Source organism: Megascapheus bottae, chromosome X (genome assembly GCF_031878675.1).
Source record: "Megascapheus bottae isolate mThoBot1 chromosome X, mThoBot2.hap1, whole genome shotgun sequence".
NCBI classification, from domain to species: domain Eukaryota; kingdom Metazoa; phylum Chordata; class Mammalia; order Rodentia; family Geomyidae; genus Megascapheus; species Megascapheus bottae.
Genome location: NC_143547.1, coordinates 34,813,836 through 34,832,257, shown reverse-complemented (window position 1 = coordinate 34,832,257; position 18,422 = coordinate 34,813,836). Strand labels below are relative to the sequence as shown.

Below are 18,422 nucleotides of genomic sequence, written 5' to 3'. Positions count from 1 at the left end.
CAATAGCTTCTCATTCCTACATTTAATTTAGATGTCAAGAAAGTTCATTACAGGGGCGGGGAGTTTAGCCTAGTGGTAGAGTGCTTGCCTAGAATGCTCGAAGACCTGGTTTAATCCCTCAGTGCCACATACATAGAAAAAAGGCGGAATTGGTGCTGTGGCTCAAGTGGTAGAGCTCTGTCCTTGAGAAAGGCCAAGGACAGTGCTCAGGCCCTGAGCTCAAGCCTAGGACTGGAAAAAAAAACAAAAAAGAAAGAAAGTTCATTACATAAATCATTGTTGTATTTTGGAATTTAAAAAGCTACTTGAGGGCAGGGAGTTTGGCCTAGTGATAGAGTGCTTGCCTAGCATGCAGGAAGACCCAGGTTCGATTCCTTGGTACCACGCACATAGCAAAAAGCCAGAAGTGGTGCTGTGGCTCAAGTGGTAGAGTTCTAGCCTTGGGAAAGCCCAATGACAGTGCTCAGGCCCTGAGTTCCATCCCCACGACTGACAAAAAAAAAGGCTACTTCAGGGCTGAGAGTATGGCCGAGTGGTAGAATGCATGCCTAGCATTCATGAAGACCTGGGTTCAATTCTTTGATACCACATACACAGAAAAAGCTGAAAGTGGTGCTATGGGTCAAGTGGTAGAGTGCTAGCCTTGAGAAACCTTAAGGACAGTGGCCTGGCCCTGAGTTCAAGACCCAGGATTAGGAAAAACAAAACAAAACAATACAAGTTACTTGATATTTATTCTTGAAATTGTGTTTGTGTGTACTCATGCTAGTACTGGGGCTTGAACTCAGGAACTCACATTCTAGATTAGCATTTTTGTTCAAGGCTAGTCTACTACCACTTGAGCTCTACTCCAAACTTTGTGGTTATAAATTACTGTCTCACAGACTTCCCTCCTGGGTCGGTTTTGAACTGTGATCCTCAGATCTCAGCCTCCTGAATAGGAAGTGTTACAGGTATGAGCCACTGATGCCCATCTAGACATTCTTCTAAGTATATTACTCACATTCATATATTACTAACTCTACCCAATGTGAATGCATACTCAATAGTATTTATGGAAAAATGCCTTGATTTGAAACAAAACACAGAAATTAAACAACTTTTCTATCTCAATAAAAATCTTCTTAGGAAAAATTTCTCTTCGGAGTCTTACATTCCCATCTATAAATTCACACACACACACACACACACACAAAATGACTAAATGAGATTTACATTTTCTATTCCTAGAGGACATTTTACCAAGCAGCAATGCCATTTGGGCTTTTAATTTTGGTGCTTTAGCAAATATTTACTTTGATGTCACTTTTCACACACGTTGTTAGGGGGCAATTTGATATGCCTTGAAAGTCCATCTAGGGAAATAAATCTTTTGCTGATCTCTACAAATGGTTTTAGAACTTACTACAGGCCTTACTAGGTTATGTGCTCATTTATTTATTAGGATTTTGAAACAGTTTCACTTTGTGCCCAATGTCTGTCCTCTTTCCTCAGCTTCCTGAGTTAACAGGAAGGTTAACAGTCTGGGATTATGAGCATGTACCACCATACCCAGTTCCTTACCGGCTCTGAAGTTGTACTGATTTGAATGCATTTTAGTGCATGAAAATACATTTTTGACTTTGCAATAAGCACACAATTTGTTTAGACTTTTATTCTTGAACAATCTCCCTAGACTTTTCCACAATCTGTACATGGAAAACAGGCATCCAATGTTCATACTGACTGAAAGATATTGATCCTTTGGGCAGTATCAATATTACATTTTTCTCTTTTAGTGTATTTTATTGTAAAGGTGATGTACAGAGGGGTTACAGTTATATAAGTTAAAGTATACATTTCTTTTTGTACAATGCCATCCCTTCCCTCATTCTCTCCAAGTTGTTCCCTCCCATCCCTGCCCACAAGTTGGATAGTTCATTTTCAGCATAGAGTCTAGTGAGTACCACTGCTGCATTTGTTCACCCTTTGTCCCTCCATTTCTATGACCCCCTTGCTCTCCCAAAGACAGATAAACAAACAGGACAAAAGGAAAACAACAACAATGACAAAGAAAAAAATCCTCTTTTTATTTCCTGGCATTCATTTCAATCAATATTATTTTATTTACCTTTTTTGCCAGTCCTGGGCCTTGCACTGTCCTTGGACTTTCTCAAGGCTAGAGCTCTACCACTTGAGCCTCAGCACCACTTCTGGCTCTTACTATGTATGTGGTACCAAGGAATCGAACCTGAGTCTTTGTGCATGCTAGGCAAGCACTCTACCACTAGGCCAAACTCCCAGCCCCTCAGTCAATATTATTTTATATGATCAGATGCACATAGCTATTGCACCTTTGTGTTCCTCCCCTAAGAGTATCTTTCTTTGATCTTACTCTGTGTGAATGCCTTAAGGCCTAGATCATTTATCATCTCCTAGTGTATTTTTTTTCTCTTTTACCATTCAGTGTGTTCACTTGTAGATGTATGGGTACATTCTAGCTACCACAAATTAGGGAAACCATGCAACCTATATTTCTTTGGGTCTGGTTTGCCTGACTTAATTTTTTTCCGATTCTTTCCATTTCCTTATGAATGGTACAATGTTATTCTTTCTGATGGATGAGTAGAATTCCATTCTGCATATAAACCACATTTTTTCCTGATCCATTTGTCCACTGAGGGGCACCTGGGTCATTTTCATTTCATAAATTTTGTTGCCTCACATCTTGAACAGAGCTTTTTCCACACTGCATTATTCACTGTCTTTTAGATATATGGCTACTGTTAAATCTCTTGTGCCTTTCCCAATAGTTCATACATTCACTGCATGCTCAATTATTATTTTCTATATCTTGCATCACCTCTACCTTTATTCATGTCAGCCAACCCTCTCATAAATTGTGTATATACATGTGTGTGTGTGCATGCATGTGTTCATATTGGTACTAGGGTTTGAACTCTGGGTTTTGTGTTCTCATGTGGCTATTTTGCTCAAGGCTGGCACTCTACCAGATAAGCCAAACCTCCACTTCTAGCTAATTTTTTTTCTGCTGGTTAACTGGAGATAAAAGTAGCACAATTTCACCTGCTCAGACTGGCTTTTCAAACTGTGATTCTCAAATTTCAGCCTCATGTGTAGCTCATAATTTCAGGCATGAGCCACTGGCCCTGAGCTCTCATTCAGTTTTTTAACTTTATACAGGGGATTAAGATTGATGTAAAATTCTCAGAGTGAATGCCAGCCACAGAAAAGTCCTCTGTATTTACCACAGATGACTGTAGATGCCATATGTTGGTAATGAGCAGATACTGTGACTTATTCTCACCTTCTCAAATACAGAAGTTCCGAGGCAGAACATTCCTATAGTGTTTTGACACCAAAGGAGGAAACAACCTTGATCTCTCTAGGTAAACAGTTTAATTCACTAGATAGGGTTCAATGAATGTTGGAGAATTTCCTGTGATTGGTACCATTACAATTGCTTGATGGAAATATTTTATAGCCACTTTCAAAATTACATGGTTTAAGAATCTTTTATTTAAAAAATTCAAGCCAGGAAGATATTTAAAAATAAAGTGTAACTTCTAAAAGACAATATAGATTCTTATGGCCCTGTGAACACAGGGCCAAAGCACTGTCTGTGAGCTTTTTTTTTTGCCAGTCCTGGAGCTTGAACTCAGAGCCTGAGCACTGTCCTTGGGCATTTTTGCTCAAGGCTAGTGCTCTGCCATTTGAAACACAGCACCACTTCCGGCTTTTTCTGTGTTTATGGTACTGAGGAATTGAACCTAGGACTTGTTCATGCTACCAGTAGGCTACACTCTCATGAATTGTGTTTCCTGTTTTTTTTTTTTTTTTTGCCAGTCCTGGGCTTGAACTCAGGGTCTGAGCACTCTCCTTGAATTTCGCAAGGCTCTACCACTTGAGCCACAGCACCGCTTCGGGTTTTTTTTTATGTTTTTTTATGTTTGTGGTAATGAGAAATCAAACCCGGGTCTTTGTGCATGCTAGGAAAGCACTCTTAGCAATAGGCTAATCTCCTGACCCCTGAGCTTTTTTGTTTAAGGCTAACACTTTCCCATGAGCCACATTTGAGACACAGCTCCACTTCTGGCTTTTTGGTAGTTAATTGGGGATGAGTCCCATGGACTTTCTTACTTGAACTGACTTTGAACCATAATCTTCAGATCTCAGTCTCCTGAGTAAGTATGATTACAGGCGTCCACTACTGTCAGATATATTTTACAGCTCAGTTTGTAAGTGGGAATTAGGGTAGCCAAGTTTGATAACACATACACACACACACACACACACACACACACACACACACACACACACATTTTATTTTCCTTCTTTAATAATACTAAGGAGATTGTTACTACCTCAGCATGGCCACAATTCAACCTAGGCAGTGTCTTTATGAGTAGACAAAGAGTAAATTTTAACAACAAAGTAGATCCCATTGTAATTTTTGCAAGTTAGCATTGGAGACTGGAGTAATTTTGCTGCAATATCTATATTCTAAGTGGTCTGGTCTGGTTATCTGAGCACATGGTCTCTCCCTTTCTATTATCCCTACTTCTATTGACTCCTCCAACTTTTGCTATCACAACTCCTAATTTACAAAGAGAATTCTTTTTAATATTTATTTACTTATTTTTGCCAGTCCTGGGGCTGGTCTCAGGGCCTGAGCCCTGTCCTTGGGCTTTTCCTCTAGGCTAGCCCTCTACCACTTGAGCCATAGCGTCACTTCCAGCTTTTGTTCTATGTATGTAGGACCGAGGAATCAAACCCAGGTCTTCCTTCATGCTAAGCAAGCACTCTACCACTAGTCCATAATCCCGTCCTGTCAAAGAGAATATTTTCAATGTACACATATAACTATGATTCCTCTCCATTACTCTCTCAACAATCATGGAAGAACTATTGGAAATGCACACGTTTGTTTTTTGGTGTTTTTTTTTTTTAGCACTGCTGTCAGTTTTTATTTTTTGTTCTTCCCAGTCCAGGGCCTGGTCACTGTCCTTGATCACTTTTGCTCATGGCTAGCGCTCTACCATTTGAGCCACAGCACCACTTCCAGCTTTTTCTGTGTATGTAGTACCAAGGAATCAAACCCAGAGCTCATGAAGGCCAGGCAAGCGCTCCACCCACAGGCCACACTCATGGGCCCTTCTATCAATTTTAGTAAGGTAATGTGGCTCACTTTCTAATTATACAAGCCCAAAAGTAGAAAATATGTTTTGGACAGTGCATTCTTCTCATGTGTGATAATAGTTACCTAGCTGAGCTTGCTTTCTACCAAATTCACACATACCCAGGAGTACCAATCAACAGAATTAAGTCTCTAGAATACTTCCTGATGAGGAAGTTGAGTTTTCTGTACAAGTGTCATCCGCCCATCCAGCTGGGCTGCTTTTGCCTTCAATTTCATGTCTCTGACAGCAATAACAACATATAAACTATATTAGAAATTAGGGCAGTAAACTCACTTTAATTTGTTGTCACAAGGAATTAACTTTCTTATTCTTTAGTTGCTAACTTTTACTTTTATTTATTTTCACATAATAGTTACACTTTGTTTACCATATGGTGGGATCATTAGTCCTGCTTAAGCAGTTAGTTTTAGCATTTAACCGCTACAATAAAAATACAGCTTGGCTCATGTCTATAATCCCACCTACTTAGGAAGCTGAAATCTGAGGATCAAAGTTCAAAGCCCCCCTGGGTAGAAAAATCTGTGAGACTTGCATATCCAAGTAAGGAGCAAAAAGCCAGAAGTGGATCTGTGGCTCCAATGATAGAGTATGAGACTTTGGAGAAAAAGCCAAAAAATGAGTATAAGGTCCTGAGTTCAACCTCCATATCAGCATACACAAAAAAATACAGCTTGCTGTTTGTCAGGTATCTCAATCTTGAATTTAAACAGGCTCACATTAGCAATAATTACTTCTGTTATACTTAGTGTCATCCTACCCTCTTTTATGGTTTGGATTTTAAAGGTCCCTAAAAGCAGGTTTGTTGTTGTCATTATGTTTGTTTTGCTTTTTATGAGTCCCTGGGCACTGTCCCTGAACTTTTTTTTTTTTGCCCAAAGCCAGTACTCTACCACTTGAACCACGGCTCTACTACTGGCTCTTTAGCAGTTTTTATTGGAGATAAGATTCTCATGGACTTTCCTGCCCAGGCTGGCTTTGAACTATGATTGTCAGATCTTGGCCTTCTGAGTAGCTACAATTATAGGCAGACAAAGCCATGTGTGAAAGTTTTGTATTATTTCCTTCCAGCCATTCCTTTTGTGGATTAGACATATGAAACTCATTACCATTTCTCCACTCTTCTACCATTAGCCTTCCCATAAAAGTTTCTTGAACATATCCTATCATCTTTCCAGCCCAACTGCCATGGCCTATGTGCATTATATATCCTCATCCTTCTTTCTACATTGTTTGTAGGATAGTAGCTGGGTTTCAACTGAGGGCCCAGGTGCTGTCATTTAATTGTATGGCTCAAAGCTGGATCTTACCACTTGCATCCCATCTCACTTAGAGATTTTTGCTGGTTAATTGGAGATATGTATCTAAGGAACTTTCCTTCCTGGGCTCCCTTCAAACTGAGATCCTCAGATCTTAGCCTCTTGAGTAGCTAAGGATTTTAGGCATGAGCCACTGGCACCTGACTTTTGTACAGTTTTATTACCTTTTAACTATTTTCCTTCTTGCATACTCACCATCTCTCTAATTCAAAGTATATCCAGCTTCCAAAAGCAAGAGTATCTTTATGCATACAAGGTATAGAAAATGAAAGCCTTAAAAGAAATTCCCGTTCACATGGTCTTTCTAATATAGTTAATCAATAAGTCAATTCCAACTGTTTTTCTCTGTATCTGACACACACACACACACACATACACATTGAATGATGTTTCCCAGCTATCACATTATTTGGGTCGGTCCTGGTCTTGGTGGAGAAAGGGATACATTCAGATTCTATGACTATACAGATGTTTTTTATTTAGAGATGTTTTCTGAAAATCACAAGTTATTAATTAATAATTAATGCTTATATAGCATCTCCTTGAAAAATAAATGTACATTGAGATCTACATCTGTCAAGATTGGGGCACATCAGTAAGTATCCCTCAGGATTATTTGCTTTTGTTGAGGTGAAAATCTCTTTATCTTTAGGGCCTTTGATCAAGATGACATGAACGTCTCTTTGAGTGCTCAATGTGTCAGCAGTAGAAGAACTAAGATTCTTATTAAATCTACGTTTCATTTGGTTCACTGAAGTAATTGGTCATTATGGTTCTTCACTCCTATCTAATAATCTCCCTTTCTCCTACCTCACCTTTGGCAATCACCTTCATAATTTGTACTTTTCTGAGTGTGATTATTGTAGAGCTTTCCTGGGTGAAAAATTTTTGATTGGCAGTGTTTTTTTTTTTTTGGTCTTCCATCATTCCGATTAATCATCCCATTCATTCTACATTCAAAGTTCCTGATAGCTTCATGATTGTTCTCTTTTATAGGTATAACTTTTGGGGGGGGGCTGGGGAGGCTGGTCCCAGGGCCTGAATGAATGGCCTGTGCTTTACCACTTGAATCACAGTTCTGCTTTTCCTTTTGGTAGTTCATTGAAGATAAGAGTTGCACACACTTTCCTGCCTAAGCAAGGTTTCGACCTCAAGCCTTAGACCTCAGCCTCCTTAGTTGCTATGATTATAGGTACGAGCTACTGGTGCTGGCTCTGTTCAAGACCTTGATTATATACACTGTTACAGTTTTTTGTAGTGGGGCTTTAATTATTGGCTTGGACACTGTCCTGAGCTCCTCAGCTCAAGGCTTGTGCTCTACCACTTGGAGCCACAACGCCACTTTCTGGTGAGAGAAAAGTGTCATGGACTTTCCTGCCTGGGCTGATTATGAACCGTGATCCTCAGATCTCAACCTCCTGAGTATCCAGAACAGGTGTGAGCCAACAATGCCCGATCTATTTTTATTTTTTCCCAGGCCTAGGGCTTGAACTCAGGGCCTGGGCACTGTCCCTGAGCTTCTTTTGCTCAAGGCTAGCAATCTACCACTTGAGCCACAGTGCTACTTCTGGCCTTTTCTGTCCATGTAGTTCTGAGGAATTAAACTCAGGGCTCCATGCATGTTAGGCAAAAACCCTACCTACCATTAAGCCACATTTCCAGCCCCCATTGTTACATTATTGTAGAGATCATTGTAATGTTCCACAGATTTAGTCAATTTTCAGCCATTACTCCTCCAATGAGCATTTTGTCATTGTCTCTCTTCCTTCTAAAGTTTTATAATTCAAATATCACCACCCCTAGAAAGTGAAGGCATGACTCAAGTGGTAGAGCACCAGCCTTGAGTAAAAAAGCTAAGCAATAGTGCAAGGCCTGAAGTACCAGCCTAGTGCCAGCACAAACAAAACAATATTTCCCCTTTTGTTATTCCACAAATCCTGATTATATTCTGCATTCCTTTCCTTCCTTCCTTCCTTCCTTCCTTCCTTCCTTCCTTCTTCCCTCCCACCCCTCTCTCTTTCTTCTCAGTTGTGGGATTTGAACTTGTCTATGAGCTCTTCAGCTCAAGGCTACTGCCCTACCCCTTAAGCCACAGCACCACTTCTGCCACTTCCAGTATTCTGGTGTTAATTGGAGATAAGAGTCTCACTGACTTTCATGCCCAGGCTGGCTTTGAACCACAATCCTCAGATTTCAGTCTCCTGTACAGCCAGGATTACAGGCATGAGCCACTGTGCATGTCTATCATTCTTGTTTCTCCTGACAGTATTTTCAAATACACGTAAATACACGTATTTTTCCAAGAATCTTGGAAATCATCACTAAGTCTGATTATGGTACTCTCTATAGAATTTTTCATTGTATCCAACAGCTCAAGAATTCATTTTTTAAAAAAGTTTCAATACTTTTGTTAAATTTCTCATTTTATTTATGTATTATCTTTCTGATTTTGTATTAGTTGTCTCACTGCTTTCTCTTTAAACTTTATTTTAGTTTTTGTTGGGGTAATTTATAGAGGGGTCACAGTTACATTCATCACATATTGGGTGCATTACTTCTTAAACATTGATGCCACTTCTAGCGTTTTTGGCACCTTACTCCTTCCCCACCTGCTCCCAATCATCCTGTTTTCCTCCCTTCCCTTCCCTGTTTCAAATAAACAAATAAGCCTATATACAATACACCAGCTAACAAAGTGAGATACAGTAACCACATGAGAATAACCATAAGGGGGGAAAAGAGAAAAGAAATAACTGCACATATTACATTGAGAACAACAATCACAAAGATAAACCTCTTCTTTGTATATCCTAGAGTTCATTTTGTTTAGTCTCATCCTATATGACCATAGGTACATAGCTTTCTTTTCAATCCTGGTTTGAACTTAGGGCCTTGGCACTGACCTTGAGCTTTTTTTGCTCAAGGCTAGCACTGTACCACTTGAGCGAGAGGCCCACTTCCTGTTTTCTGGTGCTTAATTGGAGATAAGTGTCTCACAGCCTTTAGTGCCTGGGCTGTCTTTGAACGGAGATCCTCAGATCTCAGAATTCTGAGTAGCCCCGGAGCCCGCGTGAGGTCCGCCGCGCCGTGGCGTCCGCGCTTCCCTCCCGAGGCCGCGGGCCGCCGCCACAGCCACCATGCCCATGAAAGGCCGCTTCCCCATCCGCCCCACGCTGCAGTACTTGAGTCAGGGAAGCGTGGTGTTCAAAGACACGGTGAAGGTCATGACGGTGAACTACAACACGAGCGGGGAGCTGGGCGAGGGCGCCAGGAGATTTGTGTTTTTCAACATCCCTCAGATCCAGTATAAAAACCCCTGGGTGCAGATCATGATGTTTAAGAACATGACGCCGACGCCATTCTTGCGGTTCTATCTTGATTCTGGTGAGCAGGTCCTGGTCGATGTGGAGGCCAAGAGTAACAAGGAGATCATGGAGCACATCAGGAAGATCCTGGGAAAGACCGAGGAAACACTCAGGCAAGAGGAGCTGGAGAAGCAGCAGAGATTTCATCCCGCCAACTTTGGCCCCCCGAAGTACTGCCTGCGGGAGTGTATCTACCAAGTGGAAGGGCAGGTGCCTTGCCCCAGCCTGGTACCCTTGCCTAAAGAAATGACAGGGAAGTACAAAGCTTCATTGAGAGCCAGTGCCCAGGACTAAACCCTAAAGCCGCCGTGGGCTGGCATCTGATCAATATGGAGGCTGTGATGCTACTGTGGCCCTGGAGATGCTGGCGGGTCCATGCAGAGGTGCCTCGTATAAAGGACGTGGGAGAGAGGTGGCCTTCAATAAAAGACTTCTCTCTTCCCAAAAAAAAAAAACAATTCTGAGTAGCTAGGATTACACGTGTGAGCTGCTGATGCCCGGCTAAGGAATAAATCATTTTGAATTCTTCATCAGGTGTATAACTCTTTTCCTTCTGGGAACATTCCATAAAAATTTTTGTTATTTCAGTGATATTATGTTTTTCATCTTTTTTTGGCCAGTCTTGGGACTTGAACTCAGGTCCTGGGCACTAACCTTGGTCTTTTTCAAGGCTAGTGATCTATCACTTGAGCCACAGCACCACTTCCAGCTGTTTCTGTATATGAGGGTACCAAAGAATCAAAGCCAGGGCTTTGTGCATGCACTCTACTACTAGCCCATGCTCCTGGACCCTATGTTTTCCATCTTATTGTTGATTGACATTGATGTCTGAGCATTTCATGAAGTAGTCACCTTTTTCAAACTTTATGCACTAGTTTAAGTGGTGAAAAGTCTTTTTTCTACTAGTGGATTATGAGGACACCAGCTGCAAAGGATCTGTTTTGTTATGTTTCCAGTGATAATGTAATGACGAGAAACTATGGAGTTCTGTTAGGTCATTTTGGGCTATTGGCAAGGATAACAGGAGTCCTAAGTGGCCAAATCTGTGGTTGTCTACAGTGGCAGAAATTACCAATTGGTGGCTTCAGTGTTGAAAGCTACTGGGTGCTTCCAATCTTTTGTTCTCCCGTTAAGAAAACCATAGCTAAAGAGATTGCTCTTAGTATCAGGGTCCATTTTTAGTCATACAGTATCAGCGTCACTGGGATCATCTGATGCATGGCATCTATGGAAGCTGGAGTCTGAAACATAGACATAGGTGGAGGATCATGTCTCCGTGATCCAGGGCAATTGTAGCACTTGTGGTTAGTCTGTAGGCATCATCTTTGTCCTGTTGCCTACTGTATACAAAACTGGTGGATTTGTGGGGCAACTGGAGATCCAGTGTGTAGAGAATGTGTAAAAATAGACTCAGTGGCTTTGTGGTATAGGCATGTACTATCTTCCCATGGAAGTAAAGTTCATGTGTGGATAGTTGGTGTGCAAAATGATGCTATGGCTTCCAGAACCTAGGGCATGGACAAATCTACAACCATAGTGGCTCCAGTGTTTGAGGCATTGTCAGATGCAGCCATGGAACCAGATTATGGAGCATGAGCATGCAAATATTTTCATTAAAGAATTTATTAACATAGATTTTTACAACATATTTCAAATGACATGTTTAACAAACTAGTATTCAAGAAGGGAAACTCTATATACAATCACTGGCACTTAAATTTTAGAACATAAGCAAAATTAGGCTGAGGATTTGTATGTCATAGATACATAATAATCTATGTGATAAAACATTATGTCTGTAGAGTCATAAGTTTTTATGTCTATGTAGTTGTGTTTATATTTCCAGTACCATGTCCATAGCATTGGGTATGCAACTTTTGAGTCCTCACTTGTACTGTTTGGATCTAATAACCACATATTAATGATACCATGCACCTTTTGTTCCTTTGGTCTTGACTTGTCTCACTCAACAAGATTCACTCTAGATTCATCCACTTCTCTGCAAATGCCATTATTTTATCTTCTCTGTTGGCTATGTAGAATTCCATTGTATGTATATATATATATATATGTGTGTGTGTGTGTGTATATGTATGTATATATATATATATATATATATACATACCACATTTTTGTATCCATTCATCTGCAGTAGGGCATCTGGATTGTTTCCATCACCTGGCTATTGTGAATAGTGCAGAGATGAACATAGCTGAGCAGGTGTCCTTATCATATCTTGGGTTATGATGTTCAGGGTAGATGCCCAGAAGTGGTATGGCGGGATTGTAGGAAAGGTCAATTTTCAGTTCTTTAAGAAACCTCCACACTGCTTTCCAGAGTGGCTGAACTAGTTTACAATCCCACCAGCAGTGCAGTAGGGTTTCTTTATCTCCACCACCCCACCAGCATCTGTCATTGACTTCAAAATCTTGGCCATTCTTGTTGGGGTAAGGTGGTATTTTAGGGTTGTTTTTATTTGCATTTCCTTTATGACCATAGATGATGAACATTTTCTCATAAAGCATGCAAATATTTTTAACATCTGCCAAGTCTGAGGTATAGATATATAGGTATAGATGTGGCAATGGGGCTTCAAATGATTTAGTTAACCGAGGTATTAAAATGAAAGATCATCTGATGATATCAGTTGATACAGAAAAATCATTTGAGAAACATCTAGCAACCATTCTTCAGCCGGTGGCTCACACCTGTAATCCTAGCTACTCCAGAGGCTGAGGATCACAGTTCAAAGCCAGCTGGGGCACTAAAGTCAGAGAGACTTTTTTTTTTACCAGTCGTGGGGCTTGAACACAGAGCCTAGGCACTGTCCTTAGATACTTCTTGCTCAAGGCTATCGCTCTGCAATTTGTGCCACAGCACCACTTCTGGCTTTTTCTGTACATGTGGTACTGAGGAATTGAACCCCATGGCTTTGTGCTTGCTAGGTGAGCACTCTCCCAACAGGCCATGCTCCTGGCACGCCGCCATGAGACTCTTCTCACCAATTAACCACCAGAAAACTGGAAGTGGTGCTGTGGCTTAAAGTGATACCTTTGAGCCAAGAGCTCAGAGACAGCATTCAGGTCCTGAGTTCAAGCCCTATGACCAACAAAAAAGAGAGAGAAAAAAGAGAGAAAGAAAGGAAGAAAGAAAATAAGGAAGAAAGAAAAAGAAAGAACACATCAAAAATGATTTCACTCTTAAATTCACATATAGTTTTAATGCAATTTATGGCAAATTATCAGCAAGATGATGTTATAGATGTATACAAAGTTATTCTATAATTTAAATCACATGTAAATGAAGTAGTGTAGATTTATAATTTCTGAAAAGTTAGAATAAAGTTAGCATGATCATTCTACTTCATTGAATGATTTATTATATAGCTACAATAATCAATACAGTCCAGTACTGACAGATGCACAGAAATATAGATCAATGTAACAAATACAGGCAACTTATAAATAGACCCATAAAAATGTCAAGCTAATTTTGACAAATATGCAAGAGCAATTCAGCAAATGAAAACAATATTTTCCACAAATTGTGCTGGAACAATTGAGTATGATATGCAAGTCATGCTGCCATGAAGAAACTGAGAAGCTCTCAATTCTTTCTGTCTTTCTTTTTCTAGTCCTGGGCCTTGAACTTAGGGCCTGGACACTGTCCTTGAGCTTTCTCAAGGCTAGAGCTCTACCACTTGAGCCACAGCACCACTTCTGGCTTTTACTATGTATGTGATACTGAGGAAAAAAAAAACCTGGGTCTTCGTGCATGCTAGGCAAGCACTTTACCACTAGGCCAAACTCCCAGCCACTCTTTCAATTATTTCTTGTAGCTGAAATTGCCTCTATAATTATCTCAAAATAAACAACTTATAATTATGTTAATGCCTCACTTCAGATCAATTAAATCAGATACTCTTGACTGGTGCACCGGCCCCAGTGTTTGAAAACTTCATGAGATGATTCTGACACAAATGAGAATGAGAATCTAAGCTTTTGGCTCCCTTTCTCCTTTCACCCGTAAAGATTAGTCAAATTGTCTAACTGAAAAATTATCTCATGTGTGATGGCTTTTTCTTATGAATTGTTCCAATGTTTATGTTACCTGTTAAACTACAATCTCCTTGAAGAAATATACAATATGAAGGGAAAGTTAAAACTTGGGAAAAACAAAAGCTATTCAAATCCAAAGGATGTTGAAGGACTTTGGACCAAGTTATTATTCTAAACTTCATCTTTTTAAGAAATTTATTATATATGGATAGCAATGCCTACCCTTTAAGAATTATTTTGATAAGCCCTGGAATAAATCATGTACCCAATAAAGTATCCAACACAAGAATAAAAAGACAAGCTGGGCATGGGTGGCTAGCGCCTGTAGTCCTAGCTACTGGAAGGCTGAGATCTGAATGAGGATCACAGTTTGAAGCCAGCTAAGGCAGGAAAGTCCACGAGACTCTTTTTTATATCTTATTTTTTATTGTTGGGGTAATATTTAGAGGGGTTACAGTTACATTTGCCAGGTAGTAGATGCATTAATTCTCACAGTTTTTGTCCCCATTTCTCTCCCGCACCCCTTCCCAATCATCTTGTTTTCCCCACTTCCCTTTCTTATTTCAAATAAAGAAATATATATACAATATGTCAGGTAACAAAGGCAGATACAGTAACAATATGAAATTAACCAAAGGGCAAAAAAAAGAAGAGAAATAACCAAGTACATTAAGAACAACAATCACTCAAGATAAAGCTCTTGTTTCCATATCCTAGAGATCCTTCCATGAGACTCTTATCTCCAATAAATTATTCGGAAAAAGCTGAAAGTGCCATTGTGGCTTAATTGGGAGAGTACTAGATTTGAGCAAAAGAAGCTCAGGGACAGCATCCAGGCCTTGAGTTCAATCCACAGGATCACAAAAAACAATAAGTAAATAAAAACTAGACATAGAAGGTAGATGAATGAAGAGGCTAAGTGGGGCAAATTCAGTCCAAATTCAATGTATATGCTACAAAATTAATAAAAGTGAGGGAAGGGGTGAGTTGGGATGGATGGATGGATGGATGGATGGATGGATGGATGGATGGATGAACGTGTTGAAAGGGGTGATAGTAATCAACAAGCATTGCATTCAACTGCCTTATTAAATGGCAACTTCTTTATATAACTACTTAAAATAATAAAATAAGACAGAATACATTCCATGATTATTTGATAAACAAATGAATGAATCAGTGAAACTAATGAATAAAGACAACTGACTAAGTGATTTCAAGATTCTAAGAGAAAGACTCCAATAGGAATGCAAGTAATATTTTTCATTTAAAAAATTAGAACGGGTGGGGGAGGTAGCTTAGTGGTAGAGTGCTTGCCTGGCAGGCATGATTCCTCAGTACCACATAAACAGACAAAACTGGAAGTGGTGCTGTGGTTCAAATGGTAGAGTGCTTCCCTTGAGCAAGAGAAGTTCAGGGGCAGTGCCCAGGCCCTGAGTTCAAACCTGAGGACTGGCAAAAAATAATTAGAACCATCCTATATAAGACACAGGAAATAAGACTAAATTTAGCACTGTGAGAGAGGCAGATTTGAGTCAGCATTATTTTTTTGTTTTTTTAAAAATGATATTTAAATAGTTATACAAAGGAATTTCATATAAATTTATGAGTCTATTGCATCTTGATTATGGTCACTCTTTCCATCTTCCTCCTACCTATACCAACTCCAACTCTCCTGTCAAATGTACTACTTCTATTTTCATGAATACATGTTGAGTTTCATGACTGTATTCGTCCACCCATCCCTCTCATCCCTCTCCATTCATCTCTTTCCCTCCTACATACCCCCAATTTGCAACCAATGTTTTTACTGAAAGGAATTCTGTCTGTATAAATTCCTAAGAACTCTTTTCTTATAATTGAAATTCTAGTTTTAAAATCAATCATGTTAATATATAAGCATTGTGTTGCATTTCATGGTTTTGCCAAGTTTCATATGACAATACAAAGCTATTTTAGTGATTATAGTTTTAATTTTTTATTTTATGCTCACTAGAAAGATAGTAAAGTTGATGATTAAAAGCTCAGGTTTGGGCCCACAAGTTTGGCCTAGTGCTAAAGTGCTTGCTAGCATGCACAAAAACCCGGGTTCCATTCCTCGGTACCATATACATAGAAAAAAGCTAGAAGTGGTGCTGTGGCTCAAGTGGTAGAGGTTTGACCTTGAGCAAGCCCAAGGACAGTGATCAGGCCCTGAGTTCAAGGCACAGGACTGGCAAAAACAACAACAAAAAACAACAAAAAAGGTCACGTTTGGAGCTGGAAGTTTGGCCTAGGGGTAACGTGCTTGTCTAGTATACAAGAAGACCCTGGTTTGATTCCTTGGTACCACATACATTGAAAAAAGCCAGAAGTGGTACTCTGGCTCAAATGGCAGAGCATTAGGCCTTGAAAAAGCCAAGGACAGTGCTCAGACCCTGAATTCAAGCCCCAGGACTGGCAAAATAAAGCTCAGGTTTATATCATTTGATCTCTTTTGACACTGCTTTATTTCTTAAAAATAGGTAAAATAACTGTAACTATGGCACATAGGCACTGCAACGTTTAAGACCAACTTTTGCACAGAATTTAGTATGGTGTCTGATATATTAAACACTCAGTTCATGGAAGTTATTTTTCACTTATGATTATGTTGCCAGGTTGTAGAAGCATGTGCCTGCAGTTCAAGATACTTGAGAAGTCAGCCAGGCATGGGTAGCTCACACCTATAATCCTAGGTGGCTGAGACTCTTATCTCCAAATAATTACCAGAAAACCAGAAGTGGTGCTGTGGCACAAGGAGTAGGACTTGAGCTGAAGAGCTCAGGGACAGCACCCAGGCTCAGAGTTCAAGTGTCACGACCGAGGCGGGGGGTAGGGAAGATACTTGAGAAGTGGAGACAAAAGGATCACATCCCAGGGCAACACTTTCCAGCCACTGCTGGAATGACAAGTGAGTTCCACCACAGCCAGATGTTTCTGTTGAGATGAAATTTCACAAACTTTTGCCTGGAGTTGCCTTATAGTTTTCTTGATCTCTGCCTCCTGATGTTAAAAGTCAATGAATAAAGAAATATGTTATGCCTCTGGATATATTTTCACTCCATTTTTTTAAAGTTTGTATTGTGATTGTAAAGGTGATATAAAGAGCAGTTACAGTTATATAAGTCAGGTAAAGAGTACATTTCATTTTGGACAATGTTACCTCTTCTCTCCCATGTTTTCCTTCCTGTCCCCTTCCACAAGTTGTCTAGTTCATTTTCAGTGTAGTAGCTAGTAAGTACTACTGCTGCATTTGTTCACCTTTGTCCCTTCATTTCTAAGCTCAATATTCTTTTTTTCATCTATTTTTTACTATAGTTAATAGAAAAATTATGTTATATTTGCCAGATAGAAGGTGCATTACTTCACAAATATTTATTGATACCCTTTCTCATATTTTGGTCCTCATTTCCCTCTCCTCACCCCCTCCCCTCATCTTGTTTTCCCTCCTTTCCTATCCTATTTCAAATAACCAAGTAAACATATATACAATATATCAAAAAAACAAGGTAACAATATGAGATAACCAAGGGACAGCAAAAGAGATGAGAAATAACATAGTACATTAAGGACAACAATCACTCATTATGTGGCTTTTGTTTCTATATCCTGGAGGTCCTTTCATTTAGCCTCATCCTATGTGGCCTTATGTATCTAGGTTTTGCTAAGCTCAATATTCTTATGCTTTTTCTGTGTCTTGAAAACTGGGTTGGGATTAATTAATCTGTCAAATGACAGTGCAACGGTCCTTATTTTTTTCTATTTTAATTGAAATGCCTATGGAGTTTAGCTATTAAATATTTGCTTGCTGCTATTTTGAAAGACACTTTGTAATGTGAATAAAATCTTTTACTAATGTGGTAAAATATTGTTTATTCTTTCTTTTTTCATCTTTTTTTAAAATTTTATTGTCGGGATAATGTCTAAAGGGGTTACCGTATGGTAGTATGTACATTACTTCTCGTACATTGATACCCTTTCTCATGTTTTTGTTCCTGTTTCCTTCCCCGCTGTTTATTCTTTCTTAATTATAAAAGTGACAGTTTATGCTCATTGTAGCAATTTTTTAAAATTTCTAATGAATATAAAGAGAAACAACAAAAATATTTTCATCAGTTAGAAATAATAAAAGTAGTACTTTGGTGTGGTTTTTTTCCTCTGTCATTCTTCATACATCTCCATAGAAATATGTGTTGTCACTCAATTTTTGTGTTTCATTAACTTTATTTTTTGGTGTTGGTCCTGGGGTTTGGGCTCAGGGCTGGAGTACGTTCCTTATTTGGCACTTTAAGAATAGTGTTCTAGCACTTGAGCTACAGCTCCACTTCCAGCTTTTTTTTCTTTTTGGAGTCTCACAGGCTTTCTTGGTTGGGCTAGCTTTGAACCATCAACCTCAAATCTTAGTCTCCTGGGTAGCTAGTAGGTATTATAGGTGTGAGCCACATGCACTCAGCTCATTAA

The 18,422-nt window shown here is 39.5% G+C and overlaps 1 pseudogene; it reads left to right on the top strand.

The window, feature by feature from the left end:
- The first annotated feature begins 9,605 nt into the window (after positions 1 to 9,605).
- On the top strand, positions 9,606 to 10,292 carry LOC150040817 (small ribosomal subunit protein mS25 pseudogene; annotated as a pseudogene).
- The last annotated feature ends 8,130 nt before the right edge of the window (positions 10,293 to 18,422 follow it).